General features: G+C 39.5%; 1 non-coding gene across 1 annotated transcript; it reads left to right on the plus strand.

Moving 5' to 3' along the window:
* The first annotated feature begins 3,381 nt into the window (after positions 1–3,381).
* Positions 3,382–3,489, plus strand: LOC130978192 (small nucleolar RNA R71). The gene has a single exon (XR_009085848.1). It is a non-coding gene; the product is annotated as a small nucleolar RNA R71 (small nucleolar RNA).
* Positions 3,490–17,000: the final 13,511 nt, after the last annotated feature.

Here is a 17,000-nt window from a genome sequence, read left to right on the forward strand (position 1 = left end):
AGTGCATCCCTTGAGGCATCTCAGGGATCTCTTGATGAGAGGGGTCTCTTGTGTACTCCATCCTTTTCTTGGTGATGGGCTTGTCCTCATCAATGGGGGTATCCCCTTCTATGTCAACTCCAACTGAATAACAGAGGTGACAAATGAGATGAGGAAAGGCTAGCCTTGCCAAGGTGGAAGACTTGTCCGCCACTTTATAGAGTTCTTGGGCTATAACCTCATGAACTTCCACTTCTTCTCCAATCATGATGCTATGAATCATGATGGCTCGGTCTAGAGTAACTTCGGACCGGTTGCTAGTGGGAATGATTGAGCGTTGAATGAACTCTAACCATCCTCTAGCCATGGGCTTGAGGTCATGCCTTCTCAATTGAACCGGCTTGCCTCTTGAGTCTCTCTTCCATTGTGCGCCCTCTTCACATATGATTGTGAGGACTTGGTCCAACCTTTGATCAAAGTTGACCCTTCTAGTGTAAGGATGTTCATCTCCTTGCATCATGGGCAAGTTGAAGGCTAACCTTACATTTTCCGGACTAAAATCCAAGTATTTCCCCCGAACCATAGTAAGATAATTCTTTGGATCCGGGTTCACACTTTGATCATGGTTCTTGGTGATCCATGCATTAGCATAGAACTCTTGAACCATCAAGATTTCGACTTGTTGAATGGGGTTGGTAAGTACTTCCCAACCTCTTCTTCGGATCTCATGGCGGATCTCCGGATATTCACCCTTTTTGAGTGAAAAGGGGACCTCGGGGATCACCTTCTTCAAGGCCACAACTTCATAGAAGTGGTCTTGATGCACCCTTGAGATGAATCTATCCATCTCCCATGACTCGGAGGTGGAAGCTTTTGCCTTCCCTTTCCTCTTTCTAGAGGTTTCTCTGGCCTTGGATGCCATAAATGGTTATAGAAAAACGAAAAAGCAACGCTTTTACCACACCAAACTGAAAAGGTTTGCTCGTCCTCGAGCAAAAGAAGAAAGAAGAGAGTAGAAGAAGAAGAAATGAGGAAGAGGTAGATGGTGGTGTGTTCGGCCATAATGGGTGGGTTTGGGAGGAAAAGTGGTTTGAATTTGAAGGGTGAGGTTGGTGGGGTTTTATGAAGGATGGATGTGAGTGGTGAAGAGAAAGATGGGATTTGATAGGTGAAGGGTTTTTGGGGAAGAGGTATTGAGGTGATTGGTGAATGGGGGAAGAAGAGAGAGGGTGGTGGTGGGGTAGGTGGGGGTCCTGTGGGGTCCACAGATCCTGTGGTGTCAGGAAAAGTCATCCCTGCACCAATGTGCTCAAAATCACGTTTTGAGCCATTTCTGGCGTTAAACGCCGGGCTGGTGCCCATTCCTGGCGTTTAACGCCAGGTTCTTGCCCTTTTCTGGCATTTAACGCCAGTCTGGTGCCCCTTTCTGGCGTTAAACGCCCAGAATGGTGCCAGACTGGGCGTTAAATGCCCAACTGCTAGGCTCACTGGCGTTTGAACGCCAGCAACATCTTCCTCCAGGGTGTGCTGTTTTTCTTCCTGTTTTTCATTTTGTTTTTGCTTTTTTTCATTGATTTTGTGACTTCTTGTGATCATCAACCTACAAAAAAAAAACATAAAATAACAAAAGAAAATATATAAAATATAATCATTGGGTTGCCTCCCAACAAGCGCTTCTTTAATGTCAGTAGCTTGACAGATGGCTCTCATGGAGCCTCACAGATACTCAGAGTCATGTGGGAACCTCCCAACACCAAACTTAGAGTTTGAATGTGGGGGTTCAACACCAAACTTAGAGTTTGGTTGTGGCCTCCCAACACCAAACTTAGAGTTTGACTGTGGGGGCTCTATTTGACTCTGATTTGAGAGAAGCTCTTCAAGCTTCCTCTCCATGGTGACAGAGGGATATCCTTGAGCCTTAAACACAAAGGATGCTTCATTCACTTGAATGATTAGTTCACCTCTATCAACATCAATCACAGCCTTTGCTGTGGCTAGGAAGGGTCTGCCAAGGATGATGGATTCATCCATGCACTTCCCAATCTCTAGGACTATGAAATCAGTAGGGATGTAATGGTCTTCAACTTTTACCAAAACATTCTCTACAAGTCCATGAGCTTGTTTTCTTGAGTTGTCTGCCATCTCCAATGAGATTCTTGCAGCTTGTACCTCAAAGATCCATAGCTTCTCTATTACAGAGAGAGGCATGAGGTTCACACTTGACCCTAAGTCACACAGGGCCTTCTTGAAGGTCATGGTGCCTATGGTACAAGGTATGGAAAACTTCCCAGGATCTTGTCTCTTTTGAGGTAATTTCTGCCTAGACAAGTCATCCAGTTCTTTGGTGAGCAAGGGAGGTTCATCTTCCCAAGTCTCATTTCCAAATAACTTGTCATTTAGCTTCATGATTGCTCCAAGATATTTAGCAACTTGCTCTTCAGTGACATACTCATCCTCTTCAGAGGAAGAATACTCATCAGAGCTCATGAAAGGCAGAAGTAAGTCCAATGGAATCTCTATGGTCTCATTTTGAGCCTCAGATTCCCATGGTTCCTCATTGGGGAACTCAGAGGAGGTTGGTGCACGCCCATTGAGGTCTTCCTCAGTGGCGTCCACCTCCTCTCTTTCCTCTCCATATTTGGCCATGGTTATGGCTTTGCACTCTCCTTTTGGATTTTCTTCTGTATTACTTGGGAGAGTATTAGGAGGGAGTTCAGTAATTTTCTTGCTCAGCTGTCCCACTTATCCTTCCAAATTTCTGATGGAGGACCTTGTTTTATTCATGAAACTTTGAGTGGTTTTGATTAGATCAGAGACTATGGTTGCTAAGTCAGAGGTATTCTGCTTAGAACTCTCTGTCTGTTGCTGAGAAGATGATGGAAAAGGCTTGTTATTGCCAAGCCTGTTTCTTCCACCATTATTATTGAAACCTTGTTGAGGTCTCTCTTGATTCTTCCATGAGAAATTTGGGTGATTTCTCCATGAAGAATTATAGGTGTTTCCATAGGGTTCTCCTAGGTAATTCACCTCTTCCATTGAAGGGTTCTCAGGATCATAAGCTTCTTCCTCAGATGAAGCTTCCTTAGTACTGCCAGGTGCATTTTGCATTCCAGACAGACTTTGAGAAATTAAATTGACTTGTTGAGTCAATATCTTGTTCTGAGCCAGTATGGCATTCAGAGTGTCAATCTCAAGAACTCCTTTCTTCTGATTAGTCCCATTGTTCACAGGATTCCTTTCAGAAGTGTACATGAATTGGTTATTTGCAACCATTTCAATTAGCTCTTGAGCCTTTGCAGGCGTCTTCTTCAGATGAAGAGATCCTCCAGCAGAGCTATCCAAAGACATCTTGGATAGTTCAGATAGACCATCATAGAAGATACCTATGATGCTCCATTCAGAAAGCATGTCTGAGGGACATCTTCTGATTAATTGTTTGTATCTTTCCCAAGCTTCATAGAGGGATTCTCCATCCTTCTGTCTGAAGGTTTGGACTTCCACTCTAAGCTTACTCCATTTTTGAGGTGGAAAGAACTTTGCCAAGAAGGCATTGACTAGCTTTTCCCAAGAGTCCAGGCTGTCTTTAGGTTGTGAGTCCAACCATATTCTAGCTCTGTCTCTTACAGCAAAAGGGAATAGCATCAGTCTGTAGACCTCAGGGTCAACCCCATTAGTCTTGACTGTGTCACAGATTTGCAAGAACTCAGCTAAAAACTGATGAGGATCTTCCATTGGAAGTCCATGGAATTTGCAATTCTGTTGCATTAGAGAAACTAATTGAGGCTTAAGCTCAAAGTTGTTTGCTCCAATGGCAGGGATAGAGATGCTTCTCCCATAGAAGTTGGGAGTAGGTGCAGTAAAGTCACCCAGCACCTTCCTTGCATTGTTGGCATTGTTGTTGTTTTCGGCTGCCATGTGTTCTTCTTCTTTGAAGAATTCGGTCAGGTCCTCTAAAGAGAGTTGTGCCTTGGCTTCTCTTAGCTTTCGCTTCAAGGTTCTCTCAGTGTTCAGGGTCAGCTTCAACAAGAATGCCTTTGTCTCTGCTCCTGCTCATAAGAAAGAGAAGGGAACAAGAAAATGTGGAATCCTCTATGTCACAGTATAGAGATTCCTTGAAGTGTCAGAGGAAAAGAAAAGTAGAAGAAGGAAGTAGAAGAATTCGAACTTGATTAGATAGAGTTCGAATTGTGCATTAAGAAGGAGTAGTACTCCATAAATAGAAGGATGTGGGAGGAGAGGAAGAAGATTTTCGAAAATTCAATTAAAAAGATTTTGAAAACATTTTGAAAAACACTTAATTGATTTTCGAAAATAAAAGTAAGAAAGAAATCAAGTGATTTTTGAAAAAGGAATTGAAATTAGAAATAAAAAAGATTTGATTGAAAATTATTTTGAAAAAGATGAGGTTAAGAAGATATGATTAGTTTTAAAGAGATGTGATTGAGAAGATATGATTTGAAAAAAATTTTAAAAGATATGTTTTGAAAACAATTTTAAAAGATTTGATTTTGAAAATTAGTGACTTGCCTAACAAGAAAAGATATGATTCAAACATTAAACCTTTCTCAACAGAAAAAGGCAACAAATTTGAGATGTTCAATCAAATCATTAATTGTTAGTAAGTATCTTTGGAAAAAAAGGAAAGAAATTGATTTTTGAAAACATTTGATTGAAAAGATTTGATTTGAAAAAAAAAGATTTGATTTTGAAAAACTTTGAAAACTTGAAAAAAAAATTGATTTTGAAAATTAAAATCTTCCCCTAGCACCATCCTGGCGTTAAACGCCCAGAATGGTATACATTCTGGCGTTTAACGCCCAAAATGCACCCTTTTTGGGCGTTAAACGCCCAACCAGGTACCCTGGCTGGCGTTTAAACGCCAGTCTGTCCTTCTTCACTGGGCGTTTTGAACGCCCAGCTTTTTCTGTATAATTCCTCTGCAGTATGTTTTGAATCTTCAATTCTTTGTATTATTGACTTGAAAAGACACAAATTAAAAAATATTTTTGGATTTTTTAATAATCAAAATGCTACAAGAATCAAATAACAATGCATGCAAGACACCAAACTTAGCAGTTTGTATATTACTGACACTATATGAGACGCATAAACACTCAAGCCAAAAGAATTCAAAGATCAGAGTAAGAAATCATCAAGAATTACTTGAAGATCCTTAAGACACATGAATGAATGCATGCAATTGACACCAAACTTAAGATGAGACACTAGACTTAAGCAAGAAACATCAAATATTTTTGGTTTTTATGATTTTGTGATTTTTTTGTGTTTTTTTTTTCGAAAATTAGGTGGAAAAAGATATCAAAATTCTTAATGAGAATTCCAGGAATCAGTGCAATGCTAGTCTAAGACTCCGGTCCAGGAATTAGACATGGCTTCACAGCCAGCCAAGCTTTCAAAGAAAGCTTCGGTCCAAAACACTAGACATGGCCAAAGGCCAGCCAAGCCTTAGCAGATCACTGCTCCAAAAGCAAGATTGATAAAAATCATCAAGCTCTTGTGATGATAAGTTGAAACCTCGGTCCAATGAGATTAGACATGGCTTCTCAGCCAGCCAGATCTCAACAAATCATCATGAAACTCTAGGATTCACCTTCAAGAATTTCGAAAAAAAAATACCTAATCTAAGCAACAAGATGAACCGTCAGTTGTCCATACACGAACAATCCTTGGCTTTGTTACCAAAAGCTTGCTCAAAACTTGAACAATCCCCGGCAACGGCGCCAAAAACTTGGTGCGCGAAATTGTGAACAATACTTTTCACAACTCTCATAATCCCCGGTCATGAACTCCAAAAACTTGGTGGCTCAATTCCATGGCATTACACAACTTCGCACAACTAACCAGCAAGTGCACTGGGTCGTCCAAGTAATACCTTACGTGAGTAAGGGTCGATCCCACGGAGATTGTTACTATGAAGCAAGCTATGGTCATCTTGTAAATCTTAGTCAGGCAGACTCAAATGGATATGATGATGAACGAAAATAACATAAAAGATAAAGATAGAGATACTTATGTAATTCATTGGTAGGAACTTCAGATAAGCGCATGAAGATGCCTTCCCTTCCGTCTCTCTGCTTTCCTACTGTCTTCATCCAATCCTTCTTACTCCTTTCCATGGCAAGCTCGTGTAGGGTTTCACCATTGTCAGTGGCTACCTCCCATCCTCTCAGTGAAAGCGATTGGCATATGCCCTGTCACGGCATAGCGGAATTCAGCTGTCGGTTCTCGGTCAGGCCGGAATAATATCCATTGATACTTTTGCGTCTGTCACTAACGCCCCGCCTGCTAGGAGTTTGAAGCACGTCACAGTCATTCAATCATTAAATCCTACTCAGAATACCACAGACAAGGTTAGACCTTCCGGATTCTCTTGAATGCCGCCATCAGGTCCTGCCTATACCACGAAGACTCCGATTAAAGAATCCAAGAGATATTCACTAGAGCCTTGATTGCTTGTAGAACAAGAATGGTTGTCAGTCACCTTGTTCATGAGTGAGAATGATGATGAGTGTCACGGATCATCACATTCATCAAGTTGAAGAACAAGTGATATCTTAGACAAAGAACAAGCGGAATTGAATGGAAGAACAATAGTAATTGCATTAATACTCGAGGTACAGCAGAGCTCCACACCTTAATCTATGGTGTGTAGAAACTCCACCGTTGAAAATACATAAGAACAAGGTCTAGGCATGGCCGAATGGCCAGCCTCCCAAATGATCTAAGAACTAGATGTCCAAAGATGATCAAAGGATCAAAAACAATCCAAAGATTCCTAGATAAAAATACAATAGTAAAAGGTCCTACTTATAGAAAACTAGTAGCCTAGGGTGTACAGAGATGAGTAAATGACATAAAAATCCGCTTCCGGGCCCACTTGGTGTGTGCTTGGGCTGAGCAATGAAGCATTTTCGTGTAGAGACTCTCCTTGGAGTTAAACGCCAGCTTTTATGCCAGTTTGGGCGTTTAACTCCCATTTAGGTGCCAGTTCCGGCGTTTAACGCTGGAATTTCTTGAGGTGACTTTGAACGCCGGTTTGGGCCATCAAATCTTGGGCAAAGTATGGACTATCATATATTGCTGGAAATCCCAGGATGTCTACTTTCCAACGCCGTTGAGAGCGCGCCAATTGGGCTTCTGTAGCTCCAGAAAATCCACTTCGAGTGCAGGGAGGTCAGAATCCAACAGCATCTGCAGTCCTTTTGAGTCTCTGGATAAGATTTTTGCTCAGATCCCTCAATTTCAGCCAGAAAATACCTGAAATCACAGAAAAACACACAAACTTATAGTAAAGTCCAGAAATGTGAATTTAGCATAAAAACTAATGAAAACATCCCTAAAAGTAGCTTAAACTTACTAAAAACTACCTAAAAACAATGCCAAAAAGCGTATAAATTATCCGCTCATCACAACACCAAACTTAAATTGTTGCTTGTCCTTAAGCAACTGAAAATCAATTAGGATAAAAAGAAGAGAATATACTATAAATTTCAGAATATCAATGAATATTAATTATAATTAGATGAGCGGGACTTGTAGCTTTTTGCTTTTGAACAGTTTTGGCATCTCACTTTTTCCTTTGAAGTTTAGAATGATTGGCTTCTCTAGGAACTTAGAATTTCGGATAGTGTTATTGATTCTCCTAGTTAAGTATGTTGATTCTTGAACACAGCTACTTATGAGTCTTGGCTGTGGCCCTAAGCACTTTGTTTTCCAGTATTACCACCGGATACATAAATGCCACAGACACATAACTGGGTGAACCTTTTCAGATTGTGACTTAGCTTTGCTAAAGTCCCCAGTTAGTGGTGTCCAGAGCTCTTAAGCACACTCTTTTGCCTTGGATCACGACTTTAACCACTTAGTCTCAAGCTTTTTACTTGGACCTTCATGACACAAGCACATGGTTAGGGACAGCTTGATTTAGCCGCTTAGGCCTGGATTTTATTTCCTTGGGCCCTCCTATCCATTGATGCTCAAAGCCTTGGATCCTTTTTACCCTTGCCTTTTGGTTTTAAGGGCTATTGGCTTTTTCTACTGCTCCTTCTTTTTCTATATACTCTTTTTTTTTTCGAATGCTTCTTCTTCTTCACTGCTTTTTCTTGCTTCAAGAATCAATTTCATGATTTTTCAGATCATCAATAACATTTTTCTTTGTTCATCATTCTTTCAAGAGCCAACAATTTTAACATTCATAAACAACAAGATCAAAAGACATATGCACTGTTCAAGCATTCATTCAAAAAACAAAAAGTATTGTCACCACATCAATATAATTAAACTAAATTCAAGAGCTATTTTTGAAATTTATGTACTTCTTGTTCTTTTGAATTAAAACATTTTTCTTTTAAGAGAGGTGAAGGAGTAATGGATTTTATTCATAGCATTAAGGCATGGTTACATACTAATGATCATGAAATAAAGACACAAAACATAGATAAACACAATATAAAAACCGAAAAACAGAAAGAAATAAAGAACAAGGAATGAATCCACCTTTAGTGGCGTCTTCTTCTTGAAGGACCAATGATGTTCTTTAGCTCTTCTATGTCCCTTCCTTGCCTTTGTTGCTCCTCCCTCATTGCTCTTTGATCTTCTCTTATTTCTTGGAGAATGATGGAGTGCTCATGATGTTCCACCCTTAATTGTTCCACATTGTGGCTCAAACCTTCTAAGGAAGTGTTGAGTTGCTCCCAATAGTTGTTTGGAGGAAAGTGCATCCCTTGAGGCATCTCAGGGATTTTTTGATGATGAACTTCCTCATGCACCTCTTGAAAACCGTGAGGAGCTTCTCTTGCTTGCTCCATCCTCTTCTTGGTGATGGGCTTGTCTTCTTCAATGGAGATATCTCCTTCTATGATAACTCCAGCCGAGTAACATAGATGGCAAATAAGGTGAGGAAAAGCTAGCCGTGCCATAGGTGAGGGCTTGTCGGCTATTTTGTAGATTTCATTGGAGATGACCTCATGAACTTCTACTTCCTCTCCAATCATGATGCTATGAATCATGATGGCCCGATCCACAGTAACTTCAGATCGGTTGCTAGTAGGAATGATGGAGCGTTGAATGAACTCCAACCATCCTCTAGCTATAGGCTTGAGGTCCAGTCTTCTTAGTTGGACTGGCTTGCCTTTGGAGTCTCTCTTCCATTGAGCTCCTTCCACACAAATGTCCATAAGGACTTGGTCCAACCTTTGATCAAAGTTGACCCTTCTAGTGTAGGGGCGTTCATCACCTTGCATCATAGGCAAGTGGAATGCCAGCCTTACATTTTTCGAACTGAAATCCAAGTATTTCCCCCTAACCATTGTGAGATAATTCTTTGGACTTGGGTTCATACCTTGGTCATGGTTCCTAGTGATCCATGCATTGGCATAGAACTCTTGAACCATTAAGATTCCGACTTGTTGCATGGGGTTGGTTAAGACTTCCCAACCTCTTCTTTGAACTTCATGTCGGATCTCCGGATACTCATTCTTTTTGACCTTGAAAGGGACCTCAGGGATCACCTTCTTCTTTGCCACAACATCATAGAAGTGGTCTTGATGGCTCTTGGAGATGAATCTTTCCATCTCCCATGACTCGGAGATGGAAGCTTTTGTCTTCCCTTTCCCTTTTCTAGAGGATACTCCGGCCTTAGGTGCCATTGATGGTAATGGAAAAACAAAAAGCTTATGCTTTTTACCACACCAAACTTAAAATTTTGCTCGTCCTCGAGCAAAAAAGAAAAGAAGAGTAGAAGAAGAAGAAAATATGGTAGAGAGGGAGAGAGGTAGGTTCGGCTATGTGGGAGAAGAAAGGGTTGTGTTGTGTGAAAATGAAGTAAAAGGGAAGGGTATATATAGGGAGAGGGGAGGGTGGGTGTTCGGCCAATTTGGGTGGGAATGGGAGGGAAATTGGTTTGAATTTTTTGAAGGTAGGTGGGGTTTATGGGGAAGAGTGGGTGGATGTGAGTGGTGAATGGGGTAATTGGGAAGAGGAGTTGAGGTGATTGGTGAAAGGTGTTGGGAAGTGTGACATTGGGAAGAGTGATTTTAGATTAGGAGAGTGTGATTAGGATTAAAAGGTAAGGTGGGAATATGGTAGGTGGGGATCCTGTGGGGTCCACAGATCCTGAGGTGATCCTGTGGGGTCCACAGGATCCTGAGGTGTAAAGAAATACCATTCCTTCACCATATAGGCATATAAAATGCCTTCATGCATCATTCTGGCGTTCAAACGCCCATTGGTGCATGTTCTGGGCGTTCAACGCCCATGTAATGCATGTTTCTGGCGTTGAATGCCAGTTTCATGCTTGTTACTGGCGTTCAGCGCCAGTTTTTCCTCTCTGGGCACATTCCTGGCGTTCAGCGCCAGAATGTTGCTTGTTTCTGGTGTTCAGCGCCAGAATGGTGCTCTGTTCTGGCGTTGAACGCCAGCCAGATGCATCTTACTGGCGTTGAACGCCAGCCCGTGCGTCCTCCAGGGTGAAAATTTTTTCTTCTGCTGTTTTTGATTCTGTTTTTAATTTTTATGATTTTTTCGTGACTCTTCATGATCATGTACCTAATAAAACACAAAATAACAATAAAATAGAATAACATAAAATTAGATAAATAAAATTGGGTTGCCTCCCAACAAGCGCTTCTTTAATGTCAATAGCTTGACAGTGGCTCTCATGGAGCCACAAGGTGATCAGGTCAATGTTGTATAGTTGTCCACACCAAACTTAGAGTTTGGATATGGGATCTTAACACCAAACTTAGAGTTTGGTTGTGGCCTCACAACACCAAACTTAGAGTTTGACTGTGTGGGTTCTTCTTGACTCTGAACTGAGAGAAGCTCTTCATGCTTACTCTCTTTTGTCACAGAGGGATGGCCATGTGCCTTAAACACAAGGTAGTCTCCATTCAATTGAAGGACTAACTCACCTCTGTTGACATCTATCACAGCTCTTGCTGTGGCTAGGAAAGGTCTTCCAAGGATGATGCAATCATCCTCTTCCTTCCTAGTGTCTAAGATGATGAAATCAGCAGGGATGTAAAGGCCTTCAACCTTTACTAACACGTCCTCTACTATTCCATAAGCTTGTCTCAATGACTTATCTGCCAGTTGTAATGAGAACAAGGCAGGTTGTACCTCAATGATCCCCAGCTTCTCCATTACAGAGAGTGGCATAAGATTTATCCCTGACCCCAGGTCACACAGAGCTTTTTCAAAGATCATGGTGCCTATGGTACAAGGTATTAAGAACTTGCCAGGATCTTGTTTCTTTTGAGGTAGAATTTTCTGAATCCAAGTATCCAGTTCATTAATGAGCAAGGGAGATTCACTTTCCCAAGTCTCATTACCAAACAACTTGGCATTCAGCTTCATGATAGCTCCTAAATATTGAGCAACTTGCTCTCCAGTTACATCTTCATCCTCTTCTGAGGAAGAATAGTCTTCAGAGCTCATGAATGGCAGAAGGAGATTTAAGGGAATCTCTATGGTCTCTGTATGAGCCTCAGATTCCTTTGGATCCTTAATAGGAGATTCCTTCTTGCTTGAGGGACGTCCCAGGAGGTCTTCCTCACTAGGATTTTCGTCCTCCTCCTCCCTTGTGCATTCGGCCATATTGACTATGTCAATGGCTTTGCACTCTCCTTTTGGATTCTCTTCTGTATTGCTTGGGAGAGTACTGGGAGGAGTTTCAATGACTTTCTTACTCAGCTGGCCCACTTGTGCCTCCAGATTTCTAATGGAGGATCTTGTTTCACTCATGAAACTGAAAGTGGCCTTTGACAGATCAGAGACTACATTGGCTAAATTAGAAGTGTTTTGTTCAGAATTCTCTGTCTGTTGCTGAGAAGATGATGGATATGGCTTGCTATTGCCCAGCCTGTTGCGTCCACCATTGTTAAAACCTTGTTGAGGTTTTTGTTGATCCTTCCATGAGAAATTTGGATGATTTCTCCATGATGAGTTATAGGTGTTTCCATAAGGTTCACCCATGTAATTAACCTCTGCCATGGCAGGGTTCTCAGGATCATAAGCTTCTTCAGAAGCTATCTCTCTAGTACTGTTGGATGCATGTTGCCATCCATTCAGATTTTGAGAGATCATGTTGACCTATTGAGTCAACACTTTGTTTTGAGCAAATATGGCATTCAGAGCATCAATTTCAAGAACTCCTTTCTTCTAAGGTATCCCATTATTCACGGAATTCCTCTCAGAAGTGTACATGAATTGGTTGTTTGCAACCATATCACTGAGTTCTTGAGCCTCTTCAGGCGTTTTCTTCAGGTGAATAGATCCACCTACAGAATGGTCCAATGACATTTTCGAAAATTCAGAGAGACCATAATAGAATATATCTAATATGGTCCATTCTGAAAACATGTCAGATGGACATCTTTTGGTCAGCTGCTTGTATCTTTCCCAAGCTTCATAGAGGGATTCACCATCTTTTTGTTTGAAGGTTTGAACATCCACTCTCAGCTTGCTCAGCTTTTGAGGAGGAAAGAATTTATCCAAGAAAGCTGTGACCAGCTTATCCCATGAGTCCAGGCTATCCTTGGGTTGTGAATCCAACCATACTCTAGCTCTGTCTCTTACAGCAAAAGGGAAAAGCATGAGTCTGTAGACTTCAGGATCAACTCCATTCGTCTTTACAGTCTCACAGATCTGCTAGAACTCAGTTAAAAACTGATAGGGATCTTCAGATGGAAGTCCATAAAACTTGCAGTTCTGTTGCATTAAAGCAACTAACTGAGGTTTCAGCTCAAAGTTGTTGGCTCCAATGGCAGGAATGGAGATGCTTCTTCCATCAAACTTGGACGTTGGCTTTGTGAAGTCACCAAGCATTCTCCTTGCATTATTATTATTTTCGGCTGCCATTTCCTTCTCTTGTTCTAATGTTTCTGAAAGGTTACCTTTAGAATAATTTAATTTAGCTTCTCTTAATTTTCTTTTCAGAGTCCTTTCAGGTTCTGGATCAATTTCAACAAGAGTGCCTTTATCCTTGTTCCTGCTCATATGAAAGAGAAAAAAACAAGAAAAGAAGAGGAATCCTCTATGTCACAGTATAGAGATTCCTTTATGTTAGTAGAAGAAGAAAGGGGTAGAAGAATGAAGAAGGAGATTTGGATTTTTTTGGATGAAGAGAGGTGAAGAGAAGTGTTAGTAATTAAATAATTAAATAGAAGAAGAAAAGAGAAAGAGAATTTCGAAAATAATTTTGAAAAGGGGTTAGTGATTTTCGAAAATTAGAGATAAATTGTAATTAAAATTAAAACATGAAACAATTAGTTAATTAAAAATAATTTTTGAAAAAAGAGAGAGATATTTTCGAAAATAGAAGAGGGAGAAGTAGTTAGGTGGTTTTGAAAAAGATAAGAGACAAACAAAAAGTTAGTTAGTTGATTGAAAAAAAGAATTTAAAATCAAATTTTAAGAAGATAAGAGGAAAAGAAGTTGGTTAAGATATTTTGAAATCAAATTTTGAAAAATATAAAATTTTTAAAAAGGATAAGATAAAAGTTTTAAGAAAAAGATATTTTGAAAAAGATTTAATTTTTAAAATGACTTAACTAACAAGAAACTACAAGATAAGATTCTAGAATTTAAAGATTGAACCTTTCTTAACAAGAAAGTAACAAACTTCAAATTTTTGAACCAATCACATTAATTGTTTAGCTAATTTTCGAAAATATGATATAAAGATAAGAAAAAGATTTTTGAAAATATTTTGAAAAAATTATTTTTGAAATTTTCGAAAAATAAGAAAAAATGGAAAAGATATGATTTTTGAAAAAGATTTTGAAAAGATAAGATTTTTAAAATTGAAATTTTGACTTGACTTGTAAGAAATAACTAATTTTGAAAATTTTTTTGACCAAGTCAAACCAAAATTTCGAAAATTTGGAGGGAAATAAGGAAAAGATATTTTTTTGATTTTTGAATTTTTAATGAGGAGAGAGAAAAACACAAACATGACCCAAAACATAAAAATTTTGGATCAAAACACAAGATGCATGCAAGAACACTATGAATGTCAAGATGAACACCAAGAACACTTTGAAGATCATGATGAACATCAAGAACATATTTTTGAAAAATTTTTGATGCAAAGAAAACATGCAAGACACCAAACTTAGAAATCTTTAATGCATGGACTCTAACAAACGAAAAATGCATATGAAAAACAACAAACAACACAAAACAAGAAAACATCAAGATCAAACAAGAGGACTTATCAAGAACAACTTGAAGATCATGAAGAACACTATGAATGCATGGATTTTTCGAAAAAAATGCAAGAAAAATTTTTAAAGCATGCAATTGACACCAAACTTAAAAATTGACTCAAGACTCAAACAAGAAACACAAAATATTTTTGGTTTTTTATGATTTTATGATTTTTTAGCATTTTAATTATTTTTTTTCGAAAATTATATTAAAAAAATGAAAATAATAAAAAAATATTTTTGAAAGATTTTAGAAAACTTTTTGAAAAGAAAATTACCTAATCTGAGCAAAAAGATGAACCGTCAGTTGTCCATACTCGAACAATCCCCGGCAACGGCGCCAAAAACTTGGTGTTGTTACCGGATTAAAAACTTGGCACCATTGTGGGTTGGAAACAATTGTTTGAATTGTTGTTCGAAATTGATTGTTCCCCGGCAACGGCGCCAAAAACTTGGTGGACGAAATTGTGATCCATGTTCTAACTATTTTGAGAGAAATCATTATTATGGCACTGGTTGAATTCACAACTCCGTTCAACTAACCAGCAAGTGTACTGGGTCGTCCAAGTAATAAACCTTACGTGAGTAAGGGTCGATCCCACAGAGATTGTTGGTATGTAGCAAGCTATGGTCATCTTGTAAATCTCAGTTAGGCAGGATAAAATTATGGAATTTAGAAAATCAAATATAAAAAGAAAATAAAAGGGATAGAAATACTTATGTAAATTAATAGTGGGAATTTCAGATAGGCATATGGAGATGCTGTGCTCCTCTTGAAACTCTACTTCACTACTCGCTCTCCCTTCAATCCTTCTTACTCCTTTCCATGGCAAGCTGTATGTAGGGCATCACCGTTGTCAGTGGCTACATCCCATCCTCTCAGTGAAAATGGTCCTCTGCGGCTGTCACTCGCATGGCTAATCATCTGTCGGTTCTCAATCAGGTTGGAATAGAATCCATTGATTCTTTTGCGCTTGTCATCACGCCCAGCCTTCAGGAGTTTGAAGCTCGTCACAGTCATTCAATCCTAGAATCCTACTCGGAATACCATAGACAAGGTTTAGACTTTCCGGATCCTCATGAATGCCGCCATCTATCTAACTTATACCACAAAGATTCTGTTGGGGAATCTAAGAGATACACATTCAAGCTCTGTTGCATGTAGAACGGAAGTGGTTGTCAATCACGTGCGTTCATAAGTGAGAATGATAATGAGGGTTATCTAATCATCACATTCATCATGTTCTTGGGTACGAATGAATATCTTGGAATAAGAATAAGAGAGAATTGAATAAAAGAAAATAGAACTGCATTAATACTTGAGGTACAGCAGAGCTCCACACCCTTAATCTATGGTGTGCAGAAACTCCACCGTTGAAAATACATAAGTAAAAGGTTCAGGCATGGCCGAATGGCCAGCCCCCTAAAACGTGATCAATAGCCTCTTAGGATGAAGAATAAAACAAAACTGAGACCAAAGATGTAACGTGGTCAAAAAGACATCTAATACAATAGTTAAATGTTCTATTTATAATAAACTAGCTCCTAGGGTTTACATGAGTAAGTATTTGATGCATAAATCCACTTCCGGGGCCCACTTGGTGTATGCTTGGGCTGAGCTTGATCAATCCACGAGCTGAGGCTTCTCTTGGAGTTGAACTCCGAGTTATGACGTGTTTTGGGCGTTCAACTCCGGATCATGACGTTTTTCTGGCGTTTAACTCCAGACAGCAGCATGAACTTGGCGTTCAACGCCAAGTTACGTCGTCAATTTCCGAATAAAGTATGAACTATTATATATTGCTGGAAAGCCCTGGATGTCTACTTTCCAACGCCGTTGAGAGCGCGCCAATTGGAGTTCTGTAGCTCCAGAAAATCCATTTCGAGTGCAGGGAGGTCAGATTCCAACAGCATCAGCAGTCCTTTTGTCAGCCTTTTTCAGAGTTTTGCTCAAATCCCTCAATTTCAGTCAGAATTTACCTGAAATCACAGAAAAACACACAAACTCATAGTAAAGTCCAGAAATGTGAATTTAGCATAAAAACTAATGAAAACATCCCTAAAAGTAGCTTAAACTTACTAAAAACTACCTAAAAACAATGCCAAAAAGCGTATAAATTATCCGCTCATCAGCATACCAGTGGTGCAAAATTTGCAACAAAGGGGAGGAGTGTGGGTAATGAGAGACAATATAAATTCATGTCAATGCAAAAAGAACATAGGTATCATAAAAGATTGGCATTGACAGATAAATAATGTCACCCAACAATGTAAAATAAGTCACTGAGCACCAAAATAATACCAAAAAGATACAACAGTTGAATAAGAACATTTAACACCAATGGTAAAATAATAAATTTAGAAAAGAAAATAAAAATATACACAAAATTAAAATGCAATGAATGAAAGTATGCAGATAAATTAAGTAAAATAGAATGAAAGAGAAGAAGGATGAGAAGTTAAAGAGATGAAGTAAAAAAGAAAGAAGAAAGAAGAATAGATAGAAGAAATTAGGATTAGAAAAGAAAAGATAAGATAAGTAAACAGGGCTACGCAGGGCTTTGGAGGTATTGCGCATACGACGCGCACGCATGGTCCACGCGTACACGTGGGTCGCGCAAATGGGAAAATGACGCGTCGGCGTACGCGTGACCGAGCTTGTGCTACTTGCGCGAGGGCATCGTGGCGCTCGCACAACTCTCTGTTTGTATTGGGGTGTGTGCCAAAATAGCATATGACACGTGCGCGTCATTGACGCGTATGCGTGAGTGGTCAGAATTTAAAAATGGCGCA

Source organism: Arachis stenosperma, chromosome 4 (assembly GCF_014773155.1).
Source record: "Arachis stenosperma cultivar V10309 chromosome 4, arast.V10309.gnm1.PFL2, whole genome shotgun sequence".
Taxonomy (NCBI): Eukaryota; Viridiplantae; Streptophyta; class Magnoliopsida; order Fabales; family Fabaceae; genus Arachis; species Arachis stenosperma.